Genomic DNA, 12,425 nt, shown 5'->3' with positions numbered 1-12,425 from the left:
AATACACACTGTGTGTCGATTAGGGTTCTGTTCTTGTGAACTCTGTACTAACATTTTAATAAGAAAGGTCTAAGAATAACTGGAGACACAAAACCTCTGCAGATCATTGAAGAGGAAGATTGTCTCAGTGACGCTTTTTATTTTCTCTCTCCTGTTTTGTGCTGAGTTTGTTCATGCTGGAGAGGAAGAGGCTGAGGGGAGACCTCAGAGAAGCCACAACTCCCTCCCGAGGGACAGCAGAGGGACAGCTCTGATCTCTGCTCTCTGTGATCAGGGACAGGATCCCAGGGAATGGCAGGAGCTGTGTCATGGAAGGTTTAGGTTGGATATTAGAAAAAGGTTCTCCCCTCAGAGGGTGGCCTCCCTCAGAGGCAATGCCCAGGCTCCCCAGGGAATGGGCACAGCCCCAAGGCTGTCAGAGCTCCAGGAGCATTTGGACACCGCTGCCAGGGATGCACAGGATGGGATTGTTGGGATTTCTGTGCAGAGTCAGAGGTTGGACCTGTTGATACTTGTGAGTCCCTTCCAGCTTGGGATATTCTGTGATGCTGTGATGGAGAATTTTTTATCCTCTGGTAGGAAACACTTCAAAAGTTTATTGGATGAGCAGCTCAGGGTCTTCGCCAGCCCAATGACACCCTCCTCTCCAAGGCAGTGTTCCGTGGGAGCCCAGTCTCCAGGATCAAGAGAAGTTTACAAACAGATTAGCTGCTTTCAGTTTTCCTGTCACTGCACAAGGCTACTCCAAGCAGAGACAGCCACAAGACCAATCAGATGTTTTGCAGCAGAAACCCCCTGTTTCTAACCCAGCCTTGCCACCCTTATGCTGAAGATTTCACAAACAAGATTTCTTCAATTACAATTTCAAAAGGCATCATTTGGGTGCTGTAAACCTCCAGAGACCCTTCCTCACCTTAGACCCCACCAGGTGGGGAGACACTGGTGAAGGACAGCAGGGACCATCCCCTCAAGCTCCATAGGGACTGTGCCAGTTGGTTGCTCTGACACATAGGGACAGTTTCCACTCTCTAATCCCTCCGGAGAGCAGAAGTCCAATCCTCAGATGGGATTTGTATCTGCTTAAATGCTTTAAAGAACTGCAGGCTGAGAGCCAGGAATCGACCTTTGATTGCAAGCAGTGCCACAGGCTCCCTGCACATCTTTGGGTAAATCCCTTTGCGCTTGTGGTGCAGGGATGAAATTTCTCCTGTCTGAATGGCAATGCTTTTGGAGACAAGGACTGACCATTCCACAGGGATGATGCCCTTCCATCCCAATGGGATTCAAAGTGACCAAAGACCTACTGGAAATTCCTGCAACAGCCACAGGGACCTCACACTCCAGGCTTCATCTCTTTCCATCCCTGTGAGAAGCTCAGCAGCTTCCCAGGTGACTTGGGCACTGCTTGATGTCAGTACATTAATAAGCAGAGATCTGCTCTCTGACAGGGACACAGCCCTGCACTCTGCCAGAAGTGTTGTCAAGCAACTACAACTGCCTGTAATTGAGCTCTCAGAAGTATCTGCCCTGAGGTGAGCCAAGGAGAAATTTTACAAATGAAAATAAGAGATGTTTATGTCACACACACACACACGCAGAGCAAGCTACGATCACTCACTTGATAAATCCACCCTCAGCAGTGATTGCAACAGCTTTGTCCTCCACAACTGAATTAGGGTCTCTCTGGCAGCATTTATGCCTCAGCAAGCAGAGCAGGGCTGCTTCTTGCCCTGCACTGAGCCATGCCTGGAGAGGTCACAGTAATCCATGTAACAACATCTTTATCCCACAAATATTCATAAATTTCTGCAGATTTCCAGACAGGATTCATTATCTGCAGGCATTCACCAGAACATCTGGAGAAACAGGGCCAGCCACATTGTTAACATCAATCAATTCTGCTCCCTTGAAGTCAACACAGCTATGCCAACTTGCCCTTGCCAAGAATTAGTCAATCTTTTCTAAATTATAAGCTGTTCCTGAATTTACTGTTTATTCCCAGGTTACATCATTATTTAAACTTTAAAATGGGAGAGTGAAGGCAGTGGACTGCAAAAAAGATACGCATGGATCCATCTGTAGTATCTAAGTGCTGCTTCAGAACTAACGATTCTGTCAGGATATGGTAAGGCTGATTTGGGACCTCTGCTCTCCGGATGGAAACAACACAAAGGTGGTCTGGCAGGGTAAGCACCTTGCCAAAAACACTCCATCGAAACAATCCAGGAGCATAAATGAAGCCTCCCAAAACAGAGAATTTTGTTTTAACTTTCTAGATAACCTCCTAAATGGGTTGTGAATCTCTGAAGAGCCAGCAAAACCACCCGAACACCTTGGGCTGAAGTGTTTTGAGGTAACATTTTCAGAAATGGTTGGTCCTGAGGCCCAGAACATAAATAGGCTTCTAACCAACAGTGTAAGCAAATTTCTTCTGTATTTTGAAGCTAGAGGCCATAGAAAACTAGTCCCCATCAGTATTCCACAGGAAAGTGAGTGCCAAGGGACCAAGTTGCCATTGAAAATAGGATTTACAGAATAAGTGCCTCATTATAAATCTTTTGGAGTGTCTGCAAAATGCCAAGAAACACCCAAAAGATCAAAGTTTCCCACTATTATCCTTCCGTGAGAGGGTGGAAAGTGGAGTCCCTGAGACAGGCAGGACTCCTGGAGGTGACCTTCTGCAACTGAATGACCCCATGGTTTGGTCTGTGCGGACCCAAATGCAGCCCTTCAGCGTCATCTTTAAAGAGCTACACACAAGCACAAGGGTTGATCCCTTTCACGGGCAGTGTGGGCTCTGCCACAAATGGCAATGCAGACACTCAACCAATGTTTCACAGACTCCCGTTTTACAGCTATTCCAGTCTTTGTGCCCCAAATCCCAGCATCCTGACCTGCTTACTCCAAGATGTCCTGCACAGGACCCCTCACCCCCACATCCCTCACAATGTTGTCCCGTTGGAATTGCACCCCTGACCGTCTGCACACAGTTTTTCACTGCTGATGCATAAACACTATTTTCCTGCACAATACTTGAGCAACTGAGTTGCCAAACATGCTCTCAAAGAAAGAGGCATAAAGCAAGTATACACAGAGTAATGTAATGAGATCCCAGCACTGTTTCCCCTCCAGGGATGAATAATGCCAGCCTGACACATGGCATATGAATTCCCCGAGGACTGACAGCAAGCTGGATTTCTTGTATAACTCTATCACTTCATACATCTGTGGCCTTGTCAAGGTAGCCAGTCTCCATCAGTACCACAGGGCTACTCAGGATGGAGCTGAGGACTGGCTGTGCAGGCGTTTGCTGCTGTGTTTTGAGCTTAGAAGCTCCATAAAAGCGGATCCCACCAGATGCTGTAAGCCCCGCAAGAACCACTGAAATTACTTGGACAACGTCAGCTGCAGCATGTGAAATGGGGCTGATTTATACCAAAATGAGGATTTCGCTCTCCACATTGGAATTTGATACAAAGACTTGAGAAAAACTTAATACAGTAATGTTCTATGCCCATGTCTGAGGATCATCTGAGCAGACCACAGCCCATGCTGCAGATGGAGATGCAACATGTAGAATCATGGAATGGTTTGGATTGGAAGGACCTCAAGGATCACCTAGTTCCAAACTCCCTGCCATGGGCAGAGACACTTTCCACCAGACCAGGTTGTGCTCCAAGCCCCGTCCAACCTGACCTTGGACACTTCCAGGGATGGGGCAGCCACAGCTGGCCTCACCACTCTCACAGGGAAGAATCTCTTCCTAATGCTTAGTGTATACCTGCCCCCCTTCACTTTGAAGCCATTCCACCTTGCCCACAGGACTGTGACCCCAGGTTTTGGGTAGGTGTCTGCTAAATTCCACACTGCACTTCAGCGGGGGTGCCAACTCTGTGCTTTCTTGGTGCTGATGGTCCCCAGGAGATTTGTGCTTTGGAGCTTCACCCTGGAAGAGCTGTATTAGTACTTGGCCTGAAGTTTACTCTTTCCATGATTCTCATCATCAAAGAAAGCCAAGGCCTGTCTGACAATTCTGCAGTCAGTCCTGTTTTAGCCCATGACTGAACAGCATTTCAGGTGGATTTGGATACCAGTACAGCCCAGTGGCTCCAGCACATCTCCCTATCTGCCTGATAGAATTCAGCTGCAGGTTTGCTCAGGTATCAGCTGGGACATGGGGCTTTCGCCTCCCTCCTGCTGCAGACACATCCAGCAGCCAAGGTCCTCACCTCCCGGTTCCCACTGCCCCATCTGGCTGCCTTCTGCTGTGCCAGAATTAGCACAAGTGTTAGTGATATTCCGTTTTCCAAAAAGATGTTTTCTTAGTTTTTAACTACATGGAAGTTTCTGCAGAGCAGGTTTTTGTGGGTGAAATGGATTTTCCATAGGAAATAATGAAAATCTGGGGAGGAGAAGTGAGTCAAAAACGCCTTTGGATTTTAGAGGCGTTTTCCTTGTTCGGCTTTTTGATTTTCAAGTTTTGTTTTGGCTTAGGAGGAGGGGAGAGTGGGACATAGAGTAGAGCAGCTCTGCATCTCCTACAGCAGGGTGTAGACAGCATGGTCTGTCCTTTGCCCACGGAGATGTGGGATCCTGGACTGAGGGCAGGTTTGCCAGAGCCTCTCCCTGTTCTCAGCAGTGACAGATCATGGTGCAGCCAGAGTCCTCCAGCCATGTGGGCTGCAACCACATGAATTTGATTTACCCGCTCACTTTCCCCTTGTTCCTCCCTGAGCTCAGCTGTAGAAATTCAGCACTGGAGCCTGTCTGGTCATCCAGGAGGGCACAGGTGAAAAAGTGTGCTGGTTTGGGCTGGGATAGAGTTAATTTTCTTTATAGTAGCTGGTACAGGGCCGTGATTTGGATTTGTGCTGGAAACAGTGCTGATAACCCAGGGATGTTTCCCCTACTGCTGAGCAGGGCTGGAATAAAGTCAGGGCCTTTTCTGCTGTCCACCCCATCCCACCACTTAGGAGGCTGAGGGGGCACAAAGAGCTGGGAGAAGACATAGCCAGAACAGCTGATTCAAGGGATATTGCAGACGATATTGCATCATGCTCAGCATATAGAGCTGGGGAAGAAGTAAAAACGAAGGACATTTGGAGGAATGGTGCTTGTTTTCTCAAGTCACCATTACATCTGATGGAGCCCTGCTGTCCTGGGGATGGCTGAGCACCTGACTGCCTTGGGAAGCGGGGAATGCGTGACTGGTTTTGATCTGCTTCCTAACATGGCTTTTGCTTTACATACTGAACTGTCTTTTTCTCAAGCCACAAGTTTTCTCAGACTTACTCTCTCAATTCTGTCCCTCATCCCACCAGGGGACAGTAAGTGAGTGGGGATGAGATCCTGGCTGGGGTTAACTCATGTCAGAGAAGAAGACAATGGTAAATCCAAGCCAGCTGTAATCACATAGCCCTTGAAAGATGTTGGTGAAGCACCAGGGAAATGCTGAACTGTAGGTGACTCCTCCTATCCGAAGTTCACTCCTGGTGTGAGTTCCACAAGCTGTGGCCAGTCAGCCATATCCAACTTAAATTACACATTTATTGTCAAGGTGGACATGACCTGCTGAGTTACAGAAGTACCCTTACATATAAGGTACCTCTAACCAGCCCCAGCCCACGCAAAGGACACAGAAGACCAATATTTGTCCCTGTGCAGTGCTCCCTTTCCCACTCTCCACACCACCCTCCAGCCATCTGTTCACTGCCTGCAGCCTCCTCCCAGCTCGCCCTTTGAAAGCAGTGGATCTCTGCCAGCTGAGACTCTGCCTGCCTGGCATTCCTGGCTGTGCTCCCTCCTGCTTTCCCCAGGGAGGTGCTGGAGCAACTCTTGCTGTCTGCCCGGGTCACCTGCTAACCAGGTTACCTTGCACCAACCGAGGCTGGCTGGAAGTGGCAGCTCCTCCCACGGGATGCAGAGCTCTTGCTGGCTGAGGGTAGCAGGCTCTGCTTCTGAAGCGCTTAGAAACAAAGAGATTTTTTTGGAGGTCAGGCCAATACATGTAAAGCATCCAACACTTCCTTGCCTCTCTAAATCACCTGAGTTACTTTGCTCTGTAGCTGGGACTGGCCCTTTCACACTAAGGGTATTTGCTGGTGTCTTTGGGTTATGCTCAAGGGGTACACTGCTACAGAAACCCCAGCAGAGCACAGACCTCCGCATTACAGATTCACCCATGAGCAGCAGAAAACAAAGGTTCATCTCCAGTTCCTTGCCCTTGGAGCTATCTGGGATCAGAGGTGAGGTACTGGATAAAAACAACACATCTGATCCAGTCCTGTTTGGGAGCATCCTCGGGACTTGCTCCAGGGACTTGGAAACAAGCTGAACTTGAGATAAAAAAACAACACACAAACCAAAGCAGGAAAGCAGAAACATGAACACTTCCAATAATCAGGACACACATGCCTGGGACAGAACCATGGATGACCCAAGTGAAGGAACCAAATTTTAAACCTCAGAAACAGCCTGTATCTATGAGAAGAGCCAGGGATCCTGGGAGAAACAAAAAAGCCAGTGATGCTCTGCGAAAAGCACTTGAAAAAGCTTCCATGAAAACTGCAGGGAAAAGCCTCTTTTTTGATAGAATAAAAGCCTAAACCAGAGCCTGAATATGCAGTGTGGTACTGGAAGGAATTTCTCAGGGAGCAAGGATAAGCTGAAGTCCTGGGTAAGACCTGGGGTAGAGCCTACCAGAGTTTCTGGGAAGGGAGGCTGGGCTTGTGCCATGAAACCTAAGCTACACTCCCTGCTCCCTCTCAAGGGTGATGCAGAATTATCTAGGGATTCCCTCCTTATTAAAAAGAAAAAAATTCTTTGCTTCAATGCCAGAAAGTTTATAAAAATAATTCATGACCAGATTAATGAGAGAGAATAAGTCATTAGAAATCAAAAATGAGATAATTCTGTTGTAGACATGAGTGATAGTGAGAAATAAATTATATTTGGCTGACATTATTTAATTAGCTGGAATCATGGCACTTTCTTAAATTTTCTTTGGTGAAGCTTTTAAGGTTTTGACACATGAATTCCCAGCTAAATAACCTCAGTGTCAAAGCAGCCAGCTGTACCTTCTCTGCCAAGCCATTTCTGGAGCATATTATTTCAAAACTTCATCCCTTTTTTTCAGGGTTTTGGTGGCTACCAGCACATGGGCTGTAATTTCTGGCAAAAGCCCAATATCCGGATTGTTCCTGAGCACAGCTGGTACCAATGTTCTCCCTATTCAGTCCCTGGTGGGATGGGGAAAAAATCAAGGCAAGAAAAATGGTGATGCCTTCACTGCTGTGAGCAGCTCAAATAGCCAGGAACCCTTAGCACTGCTGCAGTGCTGCTCATCAAGCATCTCAGAGGACTTAATGAGCATGAATTAAACCTCACAATTAGAGCTGACTTTATAAATAGTTGTAAATAATATTCCTGGAGGACGATGCTCTCCAGTTCTTAAGCAAATTGTTCTGGTGAGAGTGGCTGATTCTTGCAATCCTATTTGTAAGCCCTTTCTCAGGGGGAAAGAGTAAATTGCAGAGGCAGAAGTTGAGATCTAAAAGTCCTGCAGGATGGAATCATGGTCTCTGGAAGATAAGGGAAAGCAACAGGAGGAAAAGAGAATAAACAGCTTGGTGAGAAGAGCTCAGAGACAGTGAGACCAGCCAAGTTACTGCGTGTTTGGGACCACCTGCTCTCCCAGTGAATTAGGCTGTAGGAACCTGCAACAATCAGGTGTTTTAATGAAATCAATTTTAATCTGTAAAGGGAGGAAATCCTGATTTACAGGAAAGTCAGAGGACTTGCAATGGCCATAAGGTTTTATCCTAGCTGAAGGTACCAGCACTAACATTTAACACAGGAATTCCTCTCTCTAATAAAGAAGCTATTTAACAAGGTGCTGAACAATTGCCTTGAATAGAAATGTCTGAATGATTTATAACAAATTACCTTTCTAAATATATGCATTAGGAAAGTTTTAACACCATGATTCTTAACCACAGAGAGAAACCGGAGGATAACATTTTAGCTTCAAATAAAGCAATTTACAGGCAGATCTAGTGGCTAGGTAACATTTTTGAAGGGGAGAAAAAAATAACAAAAACTGCAATACAATGGTAGTTGGGGATCTGGGACTGCCAGCAGCACAAACTCACAGCCATCTGAACACCAGGCACAAGGAAAATACACATATATAATAAAGACTTTCCTGAAAACAAGCCCCAGTGAAAACCTTCTCAAGCTTCAAGGTGCTTTTAAATGAATCATTTTGGCCTGAAGCTCAATAAATGTGGTTCTACCTATGAAATCTACCAACTTTTTCACTGCTTTTGTTAGCATGGACTCAACTCCAAGCTTTACCAGCACTTCTTGCCTTCACAGATCTTCCCCAGACCTTTCCCTAGTGCTTACAGACTCTCCAGATTATCGTTTCTTGTTTCAACCTTTTCTCACCTTCCTCAGGGAGGTCTCCACAGCCTTTGAGTGCCAGACAGAGATGTTCCTGGCAGCAGCCTGTACCCTTTCAGGTGAATTCTGACCTGCTCTGTGTATTCTCATCCCTGCAAGGTGATGCTGCTCTGGGATGCTGCCATCAGCCTAAGCATCTCCCCTAGAAATGCCACGGTCACTTGCACAACCTGGAGATCTGTTTGATTTCTATGTTAAAGAAATTATTTCTCACCTTTCTTGTATCAACCAAGAGAAAAAGTAAACCCACCTTGGCTATCACCATCTTTAACAGCAACCTTTCAACAGCCTCACCTACCTCTTAATCAATCCGTTTGCCTTCTTCAGGAGCTTCCTCCTTCAGCTGATGTTCCCAGATCTATAAGGAGACCCTTTAGCCCATCTTCTTCCAAGTAATCCCTTCTCTGTATTCAGAGGCCCATGAACCACAGACATTCTTATCCTTGTCTTCTAGGTGCTCTTGCCAAAACAGCACCTGAGAATGGCCCCCAAACCAAACCGGGGAATGAATTCCCAATATCCACAAGCCCAGGTACAACTGGGAATAGTTTTCAGGGAGATACAGAGGACAGGGCAGATGCTGAACCCCACAAGGACTCACCTTCCCTTTCCTCTGCAGCACCAACCCCTCTGAGAAGGAAAAGCACCCACACTCTTTCCAACCCAGAACTGAGCAGCTCATATAAAATACAGAAATGAGGGACAGGGGTCCACGAGCTGCTGCAAAATCAGGGTGAGCTCAGATCCAGGCTGCCTCCAGGACTGACATCTGCTGGGGCATTCACACCTGGTTTGGAAGGAAATCAAGGGGAGGTGAGAATGAGGTAAGGAGCAGCTCAACTCCATCAAGCTGAGGTCATCCAGCTGTGCTGCTTGAAAGTTACATGGGAATGTTAAAGCAAAATCTACATATTTTAAAAATGAGACACCTATAGAGTTTAAGCTTTGCCAGAGTTTGGGAGCAGCCAATTACAGTCCTGACCAGCTGGAGGTTTCCTGGTTGAATTCTTCCTAAATTGCTAAATTAAATCTTGTGCTCTGTTTTGACTCCTTCTCTAGAAGGTCTCTGAAAAATGGACAATCTGAAAGAGTCCCATCAATTACTCTGCACCAGATGCAAGGCTTGCAAAGAAAAATGAAATTATTTAAATTGATTTTTAACAGCATTTGGTACATAACATAAATCTGTATCATTCTTCAGGTGCTGCTTTGTATAGCACTGGCCTGGGACTCTTCTGAATTTAATGATAATGAAGTTTTATGTAAAAAAATGCTGAGTGTGTAGGGAGCAACAGCAACCACTGCCCCCAGAGGCTGGATCAGCATCACTACAGTAAGAGCAAAGCTTTGGAAAAGTAACTTGGCACTGGAGAGGTTCCCCACTGCAGCTGTAAAGGACTGAGTTTGTCCTGCAGCATCCCTGAGCCCATCCAGTTTTTGCAGCAGGGCCAAGGGTAATCTCTCAGATCTCTTCCCTGACATGGCATTGGATGAAGGTGTGTCCAGCACAACAGATCAGCCCCCACACAACTGCCTGAGCAAAACTTGGACACATCCACCCCCAGCAAAGCCTCTGGCTCCAGAACAGCTGAGTGCTGGATGGGAGCCCATATTCAGGATCATGTCCCGCTGGCCTCAGCACAGGCTCCTGGGCTTTGCCACCAGGCCAGCACAGCTGCACGGACAGTCCTGGGATGGACGTGCCAGTACAGGGGACAGCACCTCCAACCCCCCCAAATGAACACAGCTGTGCCTGTCACTTAGTAAAATAGAGTTTTATTTGTTCATACAAATAGTATGAATTTTCAGAATTTCATTTTCTTAGAAACATCTTTCTCTGTGTAAAATTAATTTGTGTTGTACATACCACAAAATACTCCATATACATTTTTTTTTAGATTTTCTTTTTTGTGGCTTTTTTTGTTTGTTTGTTTTGCTTTCCATTTTGTTCTTTTTTTTTACAAATTGGCTACTACACTATAGAACCATGTTACAGACAACACATCACTAATACCTGTACTACACTTCTGGATACAGGACTGAATGAAACTCAGCCATAAATTAATGTTACAATGTGAAAAAAAATCAACCAACCAAACTTCTAATCACACTTCCAAGCTTAACTTTTTTTTTTTTAAGGGATATTTAAAAAAAAAATGCACTGATTCCAATATTAGCAACCAGATGAACACCATAGATGATTCACCTTCATTGTCATATTTGTTAGGTAAGGCTTTTTTACATTAAAAGTCTAATGCAGATTTCATCCTGAAGGATATCGAGTCAGGACTAACAATTTGCTTATGGTTAGAAGAGTTATTATTCACTCTCTGTATTTCCACTCTCCAACAAGTTTGCTCCACAAGAGCTTTTCGCAGCAGGACTTGATTATACAAATTAAGCCCACACTCTGCTGTACAGCCGAGGAAGGCATTGGGATATTAAAAACTTGTTTCCAAGAAAGCAAGAAGGAAGACGTAAGGGATGCAAAACTCTTGCAGCACTGAGCAGCCGGCACTTGCTCCAGAGGGAAGCGCCTGGAAAGGAGCCCAAGCCGACACACAGGGCCTGGAGGCTCCACCAGTGAAACGCCCTGGGAAGTGGCATGGCCACGGCTGGGGGCTCACCCAAAGGCCAAGTGGAGAGGTCAAGCTTCTTTCTATGCATTGCATAAGCTGCTAGAAGGAAGACCAAGGTTTTGAGAACCATAAATCACTTGTTTTTCCACGGAAGTATTTTCTTCTCAGTGCCTGCAGCTCCTTTCCCTCAGTCACCCAAGACTGGCAGGGTCTGGGATAAAGCAGACACGCTCCTGCATTCATCACCTGTCCTGGCAGCAGGGAACAGAGCCAGGGACCTGGCTGGAGTTGAAGCCAAACCCCTCAAAAGTGCATAGATTCACCCAGCTGCTCAGGCCTGCAGCTGGATTTTACAGGACTGGGGAAAAGCAGGGGTTATCAGCCTGCACAGCCCAGCAGGTCCAGCATCCCACCTGTGCCCCCTGAAGTCAGACTGTATTGGCTCAAATTGTCATTTCTTCACTAGAAATGGCTCAGGGCAAGAAGGAGAACTTCTCTGTTTGTGGGAAGGTGTGTTTGGACGCAAACCCCAAGGAGGGATTTGCATCCTGCTCACAGCAGTTTTGTAGGCAGCTCAGCCTGATGATGTTATGCTTAAAACCTCCCTTTCCTTGAGGTCACCCACATGCACTGCACCCCAAATGTGAACCCACATATGGCAGTGCAAGTCCCTAAATCCCTTTGGAGACGTGACATTGCTGAGCCAAGACAAAAGAGCTCAGGTTTAAACAGCTCTTAAGGGCAGTGCCCTGGCACCTGCAGATCCCTGCAACAGACCCAGAGCCAAGTCTGCTCTTTGCTGTCTGCCGGAGCAGGACTAGATCAAGACCCAGACAGAGAAGCCCAGGCTCTGAGGAACATTTTCATCACCCAACAGCCACAGCAGAGACGGAAGAGGCAAGCAAGAGTGAGGAGGCTGCAAAAGTAAAACAAACATTTGTGAAACACCACTGAATGGGCCCCACCACAGCTGGACACAGCTCGGCAGTGGGCAGCTCCAAGGAGGAGCTATGGGTAACTGTGGAGAGGTGCAGGGCACAGATTTCTATAGGCAATGCACACGAAATTAGATGTTCTGCCCATTGGTGCTTTTGTTGTTTCCAGTTTCACTCACACTGCTTATGGAAGTGCAACACCAGGAGATGCTCAGTGCAGTGCATCATTTCAGTGCTGCAGGTGAGGTGTGAGGAGTTTTGCTGCCCAAAGACATCATAGCTCTGTTTCTGTTAAAAATTCAATGAGAAAATCACTTCTGCTGCTACCTTGCTCCAAAAGTGTTCCACTCAAGCTGGCAGAACCTCTGACAGCAACGATAAGGCATCGGACACACATGGTGTTTATCAGGACCTCCTCAGCTCACAAAACACTGGCAGAGCTCTCAGG

Source organism: Coloeus monedula, assembly GCF_965178545.1.
Source record: "Coloeus monedula genome assembly, chromosome: 19".
Taxonomy (NCBI): Eukaryota; Metazoa; Chordata; class Aves; order Passeriformes; family Corvidae; genus Coloeus; species Coloeus monedula.
The sequence above is the reverse complement of the archived record's forward strand: the minus strand, read 5'-3'. Positions refer to the sequence as shown.